The following is a 13,578-nucleotide window of genomic DNA, read 5'->3' on the forward strand; positions in this document are numbered from 1 at the left end:
AATTGTTATAACAGGGGGGAAAAACCTCAGTAAGCTTTTTTATTATGCTTTTATCTAGATCACTCTGCTTCCAGCTGTGAAACTGACTGATGTTGTTAAAGCTCCCAAGGAGCCTCTACAAGAAACCATGGTTACTGGTTCAAAACAGTATCAAAAAAAAAAAAAAAAAAAAAAAGGAGGGGATAACAATTTGAAGAGAAAAACAGTTTTCTTACATTTCATCAAATGAAGCTATAGCAACAAGGAGTAGGTTGATGGCTGGGCAAAGGCTTCAAGATGATAACTTCTCTATGAGCCATCAAGGTGCTTGATCTCTCAGCCCAGAAGGCCCAGCACCTCAGGTGATCATTTTACCTTACCCAAGAGTGATCCCCCAAAGCTAATTTAGTTATTTACTATGGACAATATCTTATAAACTCAAATAATATTCTCTTCACAAGGTCAATGAGTTTGCTTTACACAGAAGCTTACTTGGAAAAAAATTAAGAGCACAAGGTTGCTTAATAAGTATATGAATCTGAGCCTAAAACGGTATCTATCATTTTAATATAAAGCTGCCTAAGTCATTCTTACCAATCTTTTCCAAAAGTTTTCATCAAATGCTCGTCTTTTCAAACCTCTTAGCAACGTTTTCAGTTATTAAATAATTCATTCCTTTCACATTTGAGAACCTATCATGTTTCAGGCACTGTATGAGACACTGGATATATCACAATAAAGAAAACAGACAAAACTCAAGCTTTTATGGAGCTTATAAACTAATGGAGAAAAGAGACATTAAATACATGACTGCAAATTGTGTTAACGTGCTAGGAAGAAAAAAATAAAAGGTATTTACTGGGATTTCAGGAAAACTTTTTTTAATTTTTAAAGAGATCAAATCCTCACAGCTATTTTTTTTTTTTATAGACAATGGCTTAATATATTTATTATATAAACAGCACACTGGATTGATAACAAACAGTAAGAACCCAATAAATGGTCAAAGGATACAGATAAAACACAATAAACACAGGACATTTTGTATCTCACTAGTAATACAAAAGAGTACAAAATAAAAGGTCATTTGCAGCCTTTCAAATTTGAAGTTTAAAAAGCTGGTAACACTGAAGGCTGATGTTGATGCCTCACAGCTATTGATGGTGGGTAATGGATACATAGAAATGGTGATGGATTCATCATACTCTCTACTTTTGTATATATTTATAAATTCTTAAAATAAAAATTTAAAAATGAAAGAAATAGGAAGAGACCTGAAAGATAAGTAGGTGTTAAAGAAGCAAAGCATGTCAGAGAAGAGTGTTCTCTAGGCCAAGAGAAGAGTAGATGCATCAATTCAGAGAACTGGGGAGCTTGGCATATTAGAGGGATTGAAGGAAAGATTAAAAGATAGCCGGGCCTCTAGGAACTATTTTTTAAAAGCCCCACCAAAAACTAAAGAACTGTCACATCCACAAGCTACAGATGGCAGATATTCCAAATAGTAATAATGGAAGCTAACTTTTTGAGCCTTCACTAAACGCCAGGCAGTGTGCTAAGAGTTACTACACTTTATTTCATAGATGTCTTAGAACAATCTATAAGAAAGATACAATTTTTTCCTAGTTTGCAGGGGAGGAAACTAAGGCACAGAGAGATCAAGAAACTTGCCTAGAAATGTCTGATTGCAGAACCTGTACTTTTTCTTAACTACAATCATATATACTGCTTACCACATGTCCAGTTGACATTATTATTATGTTTTACTTAAGACTTCTAAATTCTTGGTCCATTTCCACAATTAGCTTGGGCTTTGTGCTTAAATTATTTCTTGCTCATTTCACAAAATGGGATAGTAGATTATATATTAAGGTCTTCCTAGCTTTTAATGTACCTTTCCAATTACATTACTATTTTTTATACCAGAAGTTTATACTTACAGTATTTTATAGATCATATGATATAATTTAGGCAATTATCTAAATTTCGATAATTTATTAATCATTCAACAAATACTGGTCACCTTCATGACAGGTGCTCCACTAGGTGTTAGGAATACAGTAGTAAGCAAAATAGTTCAAAATCTCTGCCTGCATGATATTTATAATTCAGTGAGAAGAGACAGACAATAAATAAAACAAATAAACAATACAGTATGTTAGAACATGGTAAGTCCTATGGAGAAAATAAATCAGGAAAGGAGCACAGGAATTGCTGATTTCCCCATGCCTATTATGAGCAGGAATTTGTTGGGCAAATAAAGACAAGCAATGTCTGATTCCCTGCATTGAGCTGACTACAGTTTGGTAAACACAAATATGAGGAATTCTACAAAAGACAAATAAACGAAGTGCCATGGGTCCACACAGGGAAGAGCTACAAGGCAGAAGAAACTGAGTTGCAACCTGGATTTTACTCTCTTAAAAACTAAAAAGAAAAAAAATTTCCTAAAAAGAATGTGAGACATATTTATTAAATCCACATTTCAAAATTTTATAAAACCTTATTGATAAATATTTTAAGAAGATTTGAAAAAATAGAGACACACTATTTTCCTATTTGAGAAAACTATAATTAAAAATATCAAAGTTATAAGCTTAATACAAATCAAATAACTATAATGTTTTAGAAACATAATCTTGTAAGAATCTCTACTACAATTAAAAAAGTAAATATAAGAAAAGCCAAGGAAGTCTTGAGAAACGTGAGTACTGAGAGTAGATATGCTCTCATGATTATGAAAAGATACTGACACATTTTTCTCATTTGCTTTTCCTTCCACTGACTTCCCTCCTATTCTATGAGTAGCATCCATATCTTTGGTAAAGTTTAAAAATGAAAAGAGAAAGAAATAGTTAATATTTACCTTATGAATTAAAGAAAGAATTTTACAGTAAGATAAAAGTTTTTGAAAGTCTGGTTTTCCCAAAGAAAGAATTTGTTAGACACTAATATTTTCTGGCCAAGATTGAAAGAGTAGGATTATAGTTTCTTCCACAGTACAGAGCAGATATCCCTTCTGCTCATGACAGTCAGAACATGGGGCCTGTCAATTAGGGTAGAAAGATGATATAAATTAGAAAAAGTATGAATTATAGCCCCAAACTCCTGATTCTGGATGAAGGATTGTGGGATTAAAAGGTGAGACAGAGACAGAAGATGCAAGTGACCAATACTCCCATCATCTTTCAGGCAGAGGCGGCAGAAGAAAAGAATGTCTGACGGAGTAAGGAAATCTGGGAGCTAGAACAGTCAGCTTCACTTCCCACTAAGACTGTACAAAATGACTGCCTTCCAGAACTTCCCTGCCATGTGGTGTGCGTGCGCACAAACACACACACACTTTCTCTCTCTCTCAAACACACACACACACACACACACACCACCAACCTCTTTCCTCTCCCTATGCCTACTCAACAGAAGCTGGAGATAGCCACACCAAAATATATGCACAGAAACACAGGAAGATTGAGAAGGAATGTGAGATCAGCTCTGGCATCTCCCTTATTTCTCATGTGCCACGGAAGGTACATTTAGGAAATGTACCTTAGGAAACTTCTGTGTGCTCTAAAGTAGTACGGGAAAGTAACTTAAGATACAGATTGACGACTCTGCCAGAGGGATAAGTAATTCCATAGCAAGAGGCCTGGAAGAGAGAATACCAGGCTCAGGGGGCCAAGCCAGACTTCAGGCTATCTGTGACACACCAGGAAAGATGGCCAATGCATCCTAGGAGCAAAAAGAACAGGTCTCAGACAGTTCTGGTAGTACCTCAAACGACAGTTCTGGTAGTACCTCAAACGACAGTTCTGGTAGTACCTCAAACGACAGTTCTGGTAGTACCTCAAACGACAGTTCTGGTAGTACCTCAAACCACAGTTCTGGTAGTACCTCGGTGGCCACAATTCCAGGGAGAGACCAGTAAGAAACCCGAGAAGACAGCAGATAGAGTGAGGGTCTTGGTGTGCTTCCACCACTACAAGGTCACACAAGCCAACCCATAAGTCTAGATTCTGTTGTGGGCAGGTCTGAGGAAAGAGATAATATTTGAATGAGTAGTATCCAGAAGCTGAAATATCCAAACACAACAATTTAAATTATTGGATAAGACCCAGTTTGCCAGATGGGAGTAAGTCTGGTACTCTTCTTCTGGCCATCCAGTGACCAGGGTTCATCAAAAGGAAGAGATAAGAAAAATAAAGCTATATTTTCTTTGCACACCTGAGTATAAGTAAGGTGTGATCCTACTACAGATTTCATGATGATTATTATATCTGAGAATTCAACAGAAATACCTTGCACATTAGAAACCAATATCACCTTAAGATTAACAGTGGACGTTCAATTAAGATGGCAGAGTGAGCCCATTCATCTACCTCTTCTCCTACTAAAGACCTGAGGTCAGAGGGGCCTGGGGGTGTGGGCAGGCCACAAAACGACTGAGTGAAAAAACACCAATGATGGCCAGTACAACTCTAATGACAAGTAAGTGTCAGCCACAGCATTTATCATGAGTCTAAAGTCTTTGAGGGCTTATAGTGTGAACTTTGAAATGGAGATAATAGCAGACTAAAGACAATCTCAACGGAGAGAAGGGGGGGAAAAGGAAGGCAACTCAGAACTAATCAGAACTCTCCCTGCAGAAAAATTCCTTTCCAACAGCAGAAACCGAGGGACAGGGCCCCGCTATTAGCCTTGTCTCTGCAAGTGCATGATAAGAAAAATGAGTCCAGGAACGGTAGCTCATGGCTGTAATCCCAATGAGACCGAAGTGGGAGGATTGCTTGAGGCTGGGAGTTCCACACCAGCCTAGGCAACATACAGAGACTCCACCTCTACAAAAACAGAAAAATTAATGGGTATGGTGGTGAGCACCTGTAGTCCTGGCTACTCAGGAGGCTGAGGTGGAAAGTTTCCTAGATCTTGGGTGGTCAAGGATGCAGTGAGACATGATCGCACTACTGTGCTCCAGTCTGGGTGACAGAATGAGATCCTGTCTCCAAAGAGGGGAGGGGAGGGGAGGGAAAGCCCACCTCTCACTCACCACAGCAAGCGGGAAGCCGACTGCAGAGTCCCATGGTCAGCCATGATGCTCAGTGGGTAAGACAGTATTTTGTAAAGGGGAATAATGAGCTGTACAGAATTATACCAGTTTCCAAGATTTCAAGGGCTATCATTCAACTATCAGCATCAAAATAATTTAAGGTGTTTATGTGCCCTACTCTAGACTTACTGAATCAGATTTTTGTCCATGGGACCAGGAATCTACATTTTACCTGGGCCAAGCAATGGGTATATACATTCAAGTAAGACAACCACTGATTGTGACCTTTACTTGAAAATACTGTAAAGAAGAAAGCTAACAATCACTGGCCACTTAATAAAAACCAAGAGAGGCAATGAAGTGAAGAAGTAGAGACACAATGACCCAAAGAAAATACAGTAAGGCAACAAAAATAAATAAAATGTTCCTAACTTTATTGGTATCTTGAGAGAGATTCAACAGGCCAATATATGCACAGAACAACAACAACAAAAATCTGTTCTTATAATAGTCAAGGAACAAGAAGAATTTTGGGAAAATAAAAACAAAAATTATTTTCAAAATGAAATAATGTGACTTTCAGTGAATGTCAAGATGGAATAAGCCCTTTACAGCCTATCTCCCTCACCGATTACAACTAAAACCTCTGGGCAGAATACTAAAAGCAACTTCTTGAAAACCGAAAAATAACAATGTCAGGTGCGTTGGAGAAGAAAGTCAAAATATGAAGAATAACCAATATGACGCTGAGTTTACTATTTTTTTTTAATCCTTCCTTTATCTACCACTTTGACCTGCGGGTGGGCAGAGTCCCAGAATTAGGCAGCAGACACACATGGCAAAACTCCAGGAGAAACCCCCTCTTTCTAGTGGGTATAAAACAAGCATCTGTGGGCTACAGTGTGTGGTTTGGAGCAGTACGAGGGGAGTTCCCAGTTTCTTTCTTTTTTTATTTTTCTTCTCTGCTGACTCTGCCTCAAAGCCAGTCTGTTATGAAGCTGCACTACTGAGGCAGCACATCTGAAAGCCTAAGAGAAACCTGTCCTTCTGTCCTCAGAAACGGGAAAGGGACCAGGGTGGTAGGAAGAATATGGGAAGAATCTTCACTGTGTATTTCTCTGGGGCATAACAGTGGGGGAAGGGGACACTAAGACGCTAAGAGAAAGAATAACCCCTGCCACTAGTGAAAGGACTAGGAAAAGAGGCTCCTGGGAGCCAGAAAGCATAAGGAAAGTCTCTGAGAGGACAGAGATCTAATTCCAAGTTGCGTATGTGTAGAAAAAGCATAAAGAAGTATAGCAAGCCGGCCAGGCATGGTGGCTCACGCCTGTAATCCCAACACTTTGGGAGGCCAAGGCAGGCAGACTGCCTGAGCCTAGAGTTTGAGACCAGCCTTGGCAATGTGGTGAAACCCCATCTATACAAAAACAAAAACAAAAAACAAAAATTAGCTGGGCATACTCTGGGGCTGAGATGGAAGGATCACTTGAACTATGGAGGCAGAAGTTGCAGTGAGCTGAGATTGTGCCACTGTGCACCTGCGGTCCCAGCTGCTAGGAAGGCTGAGCTGGGAGAATCCCTTGAGCCTGACTGGTAGATGCTGCAGTGAGCCCAGATCATGCCACTGCACTCCAGCCTGAGCAAGAGAGGAAGATTTTTATCTTAAACAAACAAACAAACAAACAAAAAGGCTCAAGCAATTCTTACACCTCAGCCACCCAAGTAGCTGGGACCACAGGCGCACACCACCGGCCCAGCTAATTTTTTTTTGAGACTGAGTCTCGCTCTGTCGCCCAGGCTGGAGTGCAGTGGCACGATCTCGGCTCATTGCAAGCTCCACCTCCAGGGTTCACACCATTCTCCTGCCTCAGCCTCCTGAGTAGCTGGGACTACAGGAGCCCGCCACCATGCCCAGCTAATTTTTTGTATTTTTAGTAGAGGCGGGTTTTTTCCATGTTGCCCAGGCTGGTCTCCAACTCCTCAGCTCAGGTGATCCACCTGCCTCAGCCTCCCAAAGTGATGGGATTACAGGCGTGAGCCACCGCTCCTGGCCCCAAATGAATCTTTAACTCAATGCAATTGTAATTAAAAATCCTTCATATGTTTACTTTTTAATTTGATGAATGTATTCTCAAGTTAATTTGGAAAAATATCAAAGAATAAAACAGTTTTGAAAAACTAATAAAAGAGGACTTTAAAGCTACAATAACATTAAAAATACATCATAATTATGCTGTGACAGATAATTAGATCAAAGGAACATTAATAGAGACAAAGAAATATACGTGTATATGAAAATCTTACATTGGGTAAACTATACTTTGAAATCTTGGTAAAAATGAAACATTTACTAAATGCTATCAGAACTAATAATCTAGATTTCTACATATCATTTATAAAAATTATGAAAGATTAAATACTTAAAAATATTTAAAGAAGATGAAAGACCAATAGCCAATAAACATATGACAAAAGGTAGTCAAAAAACTGTAACTTAAGTGGCATTTCTTTTTTAATCTTTTAGATTGCCATTATGTTAAAAAAAAAATCTGTGAATGTGTCTGCATTCACTGAGATGTATCAAGCATTCGGAAATTTCTACACTAAAAAAAGAGAAAAAATGTAGAGGAAAAAGTAGATCTGAATACTTAAACATTTCAAAACTTCTATACATAAAAAAATCACAAAGTAAAAAGGCAAATAGAAAGGGTAAATGTATTTGCACAAAACATGACAAATATTCTTAATATATTCAAAATTCATATATAATGCTATAAAAATTGGTAACACTCCAATGGATAAGTGGATAGAGAACTCTAAATACAACAAAGAAACAAATTAAAATGAAATGCAATTATCTACATGCCAATTTAGCAAACACTAGGGTGGGGGAACACCCAATGGGATAATGTGGTGAAGCAGGCATGCTCACTTGCTGACAATGAGGAAAGGTTGACACAATCTTACTAAGGAGCAATTTGACATATTAAGAAGAAAGAACCTTAAAAAAAGGCGACAGTATTATTAAAATTTGGGAAAGTCTTCAATTCTAGCCTCACATTTGACAGCTGCATTACAAGAAAAGTCACATACCATTTTGAGCACCGGTTTCTTCAATGTAAAATATCAATACCAGCCACTAATTCACAGAGTTGTAATATTTAAAAGAGAAACAAAGCCTGTAAAAATGTCTGAAAAATTGCAAAGCACAGGGTTGCCCAAGGGTCTGTGAACTTTAGGAAATTTTCGAAGATCTTCAAACTCTGACTGAACATGTGTGAACGTTTGTGAAAAGATCTACACAGCTTTAAGCAGACTCTCAAAGGGGCCCTGATCCAAAAGAAAACTGAAAACCACTATAGGCATGGAAAATAAAAGAAAGAATTTTCTTCCCAGTGTCCAAGTGTTGCCTGACACACTATAGGCCCAAATTAGGAATTCACTATAAAAATCCAGATAGTATTTAAGATGATATTCAACTTACCCTGTTAATTTCTAAGCCCCTCAGAGTAGTATTTAGTGATTTCTGAGGAGATTAACTCATTCACTGCTATAGCTGTAACTGGAACCTGAAATTAGGAAAACAGTAAGTCAATCAATTGGATCTACTTGGATCAATCACATGAAATTAATGCAGTCTACTTTGGAAAATGGGTGGGGGGAGCAGTAAATAAATTTAATATATTTAAAGTACTATTCTGAATTCATTAAGATATGCATAATTAATATATAAACTACACTGGGACATTTCTCTTGAAGCAAACAAAAACAAAATTGTATATATTTTAATAAAATGGAATATAGATAATTAACATTCTACAAAATACTTTCTTATCATTTGAAAAATAATAGCTTTTTAAAAAATTGACATTTAGTAACTATATTTATGGGGTACAGTGATATTTCAATACATATATAGAATGTGTAATAATCAAATCAGGGTAATGGCGTATCAATCACCTTAAACATTCATCATCTTTGTGTTAGGAACATTCAAAATTCTCTCTTCTAGATATTTAAAGATACACACTAAATTCTTGTTAATGATAGTCACCCTACATTGCTACAGAACACCAGAACTTATTCCTATCTAACCTATAATTTTGTATCTGTTATCCAACCTCTCCCAATACCTGCCTCCCGATTATCCTTCCTGCCTTTAGTAACCACAATTATCTCTCTACTTATACGTGCTCAAATTTTTTTAGCTCCCACAATATGAGTGAAAATGTACTATATTTGTCTTTCTGTGTCTGACTTATTTAACTTAATATACAGTCCTCCAGGCTCATCCACATTGCTCCAAATGACAGGATTTCATTCTTTTTTATGGCTGAATAGTATTCCATTCTGTATATATATCACATTTTCTTTATCCATTCATCTGTTGATAGATATTTAGGTTGATTCCGTATCTTGGTTACTGTGATATGCTGCAATAAACATGGGAATATAGACATCTCTTCGACATACTGTTATCCTTTACGTTGGGTAAGTACCTAGTAGTGGGATTGCTGAAACACATGGCAGTTCTATTTTTAGTTTTGAGGAGTATCCACAGTTTCGCATAATGGTGGTTCTAATTTACATTCCTACAAATAGTGTATGAGTGCCCTTTCCTCCACATCCTTGCCAGCATTTATTTTTTGTCTTTTTGATAATAGCCATTCTGAGGTGAAATAATCCTCATTATGGTTTTGATTTTCATTTCCCTGATGATTACTGAAGTTTAATATTTTTTCCATATATTTGTTGGCCTTTTGCATATTCCTTTTGAGAAATGTCTAGTCAGATCATTAACCTATTTCTTAACTGAATTATTGGCTTTTGCTGTTGAGTTTCTTACTTATTTTTGATATTAATCTCTTATCAGAAGAACAGTTTGCAAATATTTTCTCCCATTCTTCAGGTTGTCTCTTTACTCTGTTGATTGTTTTCTCTGCTGTGAGGTTTTTTAGCTTCATATAATACCATTTGTCTATTGTTGCTTTTGTTACACCTGTGCATTTGAAGTCTTAGCCATGAAATCTTTGCCCAGATAAATGTCCTGAAGCATTTCAGACTTTACATTTAAGTCTTAAACCATTTGGAGTTGATTTTTGTATACGATGAGAGATGAGGGTCTAGTCTCATTCTTCTGCATATGGATATCCAGTTTTCCCAGCCCATTTATTGAAGAGGCTTGTCTTTTCCCGAATGTATGTTCTTGGTGCCTCTGGTAAAAATCAGTTGTCTATAAATATGTAGATTTATTTCTGGGTTCTCTTCTGCTCCATTGGTCTATGTGTCTGTTTTTATGCCAGTGCATGCTGTTTGGGTTACTACTGCTTTGCAGTATATTTTGAAGTCAGATAATGTGATGCCTCCAAGGTACTCTCCCACCCCTCAGGAATTCTTTGCCTATTTGGGGTCTTCTGTGGTTTCATACAAATTTTAGGATCTGTTTTTCTATTTTTGTGAAGAATGTCATTGGTATTTTGATAGGGCTTGTGTTGAATCTGTACATTGCTTTGGGTAGTATGGTCATTTTGACAATATTAGCTCTTTGTTAATCCATGAACATGAAATATGTTTCCATTTTTTGTATGTCCTCTTCAATTTATTTCATCAGTGTTTTGTATTTTTTATTGTAGAGATATTTCACCTTCTTGGTTAAATTTATTCCTATGTGGGGTTTTTTGTGGTTACTGTAAATAGAATTGCTTTCTTTTCCAGGCTAGTTCATTACTGATATATAGAAATTGCTACTGATTTTTGTATGTTGATTTTGTATCCTACAACTTTACTGAATTTGTTTATCAATTTTAAAACTGATTTAAAAAAAGTGGAGTTTCTAGGTTTTTCTATATATAAGACCATGTCATCTGCAAACAGAGACAATTTGACTTCCTCTTTTCCAATGTAGATGCCCTCTATTTCTTTCTCTTGCCTATTTGCTCTGGCTAAGACTTCCAGTACTATGTTGAATAAGAGTGATGAAAGTGGGCATCCTTGTCTTATTCCTTTCCTTAAAGGAAAAACTTTCAACTTTTCCCTATTCAATATAATGTTAGCTGTGGGTTTGTCACATATGGCCTTTAACTGTATTGAGAAATATTCCTTCTATGTCTAATTTGTTGAGAGATTTAGCATGAAGGGATGTTAAATTTTATCAAATGATTTTTTCTACATCTATTGGGTGATCATATGGTTTTGTACTTCATTCTGTTGATATGATGAATCACTTATTGATTTGCATATGTTGAACCATTCCTAGGATAAATCCCACTTAGGCATGGTGTGTAATCTTTCTGATGTGCTGTTGGATTCAGTTTGCTAGTATTTCGTTGAGGATTTTTGCATCTGTGTTTATCAGGAATATTGGCCTGTAGTTTTCTGTTTCTGTTATATGCTATGACCTTGGAGCTGAAGAAGCTGGCAGCCCAGGCCCAGCCATAGGCCCAGACTCCCCTCAAAACCAACCAGCCAAACAAAACAAAATCCTGTTCTCTCTAGGCAAAGAATAAGGAAAGAGACAATCCAGACAGAGCCGATTATACCTAGCCAAACATCACCAAAAACACAAAAACAAAAGTAAAAAACAACTCTGTGCCTGTAGCTCCCACCCCCAGCAGAAAAGGTGAAGTAGGGAGCCTAGAAGTCTGCTCTCCTCCAGCTGTAATAAGGCACTCAATTCTCCCCACAATGGTGATGTCAGAGAAGGCCAGTAGGGAGCCAGTCCCTGCCACGTGATAATGAGACCTCCTTTTCCATAGTGTCAGTGAAGACCACATGGGGAGCTTGGACCTTCACCTAGTAGTAACAAGGTACCCTTCTCTCTTTCTGCCACAGGCTGTTTTTGGAGAAGCCTAGTAGAGAGTCAGGCCTTTCACCATCACACAGTAAAGAGACTATCACCCTGTGGAGGATATGTGGGGAACCATAATGACATATTCCTGCCCCTCCCAGCCAGGGAGAAATCAATGGGGGCCAGAACTCCCATCCATGACCAGCAGTAACAAAGAATCTCTCCCTAAATTGAGTGTCAAGAGAGGCAAAGTAGAGAACCTGGACTTGTATCCCCACAGGAAAGTAATGAGGCTTCCCTCCTTCTCATGCGGGGGCAGGGCCAGAGGAAGCCAACTAAATCAGAACATTTAAATAAGACCCAGAGTGTCAGCATGTAATACTAAAAATGTCCAGGTATCAAATAAAAATCACTCATCATACCAAGATCCAGGAATATCTCAAACAGAATGAAAAAAGGCAATCCACAGATGCCAATACCAGGATGATGGAGGTGTTAAAATTATCTGAAAAACATTTTTAAGCAGCTGTCATAAAAATGACTCAAGGAGCCATTACAGACATACTTGAAACAACAAAATAACTGAGAGTCTCAAAAACAAAGCAAGATATAAAGAACATACTGCAAAGAAAGAAAAGATATAAAGAAGAACCAAATGGAAATTTCAGAACTGAAAAATAGGTGAAACAAAAGATGTAATGGATAGATGCAACAGTAGAATGGAAGGGACAGAGGAAAGAATCACTGAACCAGAATATAGAACAATAGATACTACCCAGTCTAAACAACAGAGAAAAAATAGCCTGAAAACAAATAATTAGAGCCTCAAGATCTAACAAAAGATCTAACCCTAACAAAAGATCAAGCTCTAACAAAAGATCTATCTTCTGCCATGGAGTCCAACAAGGAGAGAAGAAAGTGGGCAGGGCTGAAAAAGTGCTCTAAGAAAAAAACCAGACAACTTTCCATGTTTGGCAAAACACATAAATTTACAGATTCAAGAAGCCGAGTGAACCATAAACAGGATAAACCCAAAGCAATCCACATCAAAGCATATCATAGTTAAACTTCTGAAAGCTGAAGACACAGAAAATGTAATAAAAACAGTAAGAGAGAAATGATAATTTACCTATAAGAGAAAATAATTCAAATGACAGCAGACATCTCATCAGCAACAAAGGAGAAACGAAAGAAGTGGCACAACATTTTTTACTGACGTCCACCCCTGATCATCTGTGTCTATTTTTGCATCTGTTTTTTCTCTTGTTCCTGGTTCTTGGCATGTCTGGAATCTGGGGACTCAATGTCAAACACTGCATCGTTAAAAACTATAAAGGATGTGAAATTTATCTTCAATTGAAGAGTTTCTTTACTTTGTGGTTGGCAGCGGGAGCTAATAAAATCAGAGATCAAGCTAACTTGAAGCTTGTTTTCAATCTTATTAAGACCTAGTCTACTTCTGGTTCACTCTTACTGCTAGGATGCAGTTGTTCAACCTAGGGTGTTTACCAGGACGCCTCTATCTCTAGCACCATGAAACTGCTGAAAACTCTGCTGAGCTTAGTTTGTTAGCAGCCACTTTCTGCTCAACTTTCCTGCTTATTGGTTTGTGTTGCTTACTAAGCTGTGACAACTCTTAAGGGAAACATGATTCAGACTTCTAGGCTCACTTCTCTGTGACTGTCTTAGCCACTCAAGCTCTAGCTACCTTGGTAACCATGAACTCCAAAAGTCTCTCATCAGGGTTTGGGGACCTCTGGTTTAACTG

At 37.6% G+C, this 13,578-nt stretch overlaps 1 protein-coding gene across 7 annotated transcripts in view; it reads right to left on the reverse strand.

Moving 5' to 3' along the window:
- Positions 1-13,578, reverse strand: part of NCOA1 (nuclear receptor coactivator 1) — a 277,415-nt gene that overhangs the window by 175,865 nt on the left and 87,972 nt on the right. For 5 of the 7 annotated variants that reach the window (XM_054473263.2, XM_054473267.2, XM_063648894.1 and 2 more), the window contains one exon: positions 8,508-8,592. The exons of the other annotated variants lie outside the window; for them this stretch is intronic. The gene's annotated coding sequence lies outside the window, so the exon portion shown is untranslated. Of the gene's footprint in view, positions 1-8,507; positions 8,593-13,578 lie in introns of those variants that run through there. 7 annotated transcript variants of the gene reach the window in all.

This window comes from Pongo pygmaeus, chromosome 12 (genome assembly GCF_028885625.2).
Source record: "Pongo pygmaeus isolate AG05252 chromosome 12, NHGRI_mPonPyg2-v2.0_pri, whole genome shotgun sequence".
Taxonomy (NCBI): Eukaryota; Metazoa; Chordata; class Mammalia; order Primates; family Hominidae; genus Pongo; species Pongo pygmaeus.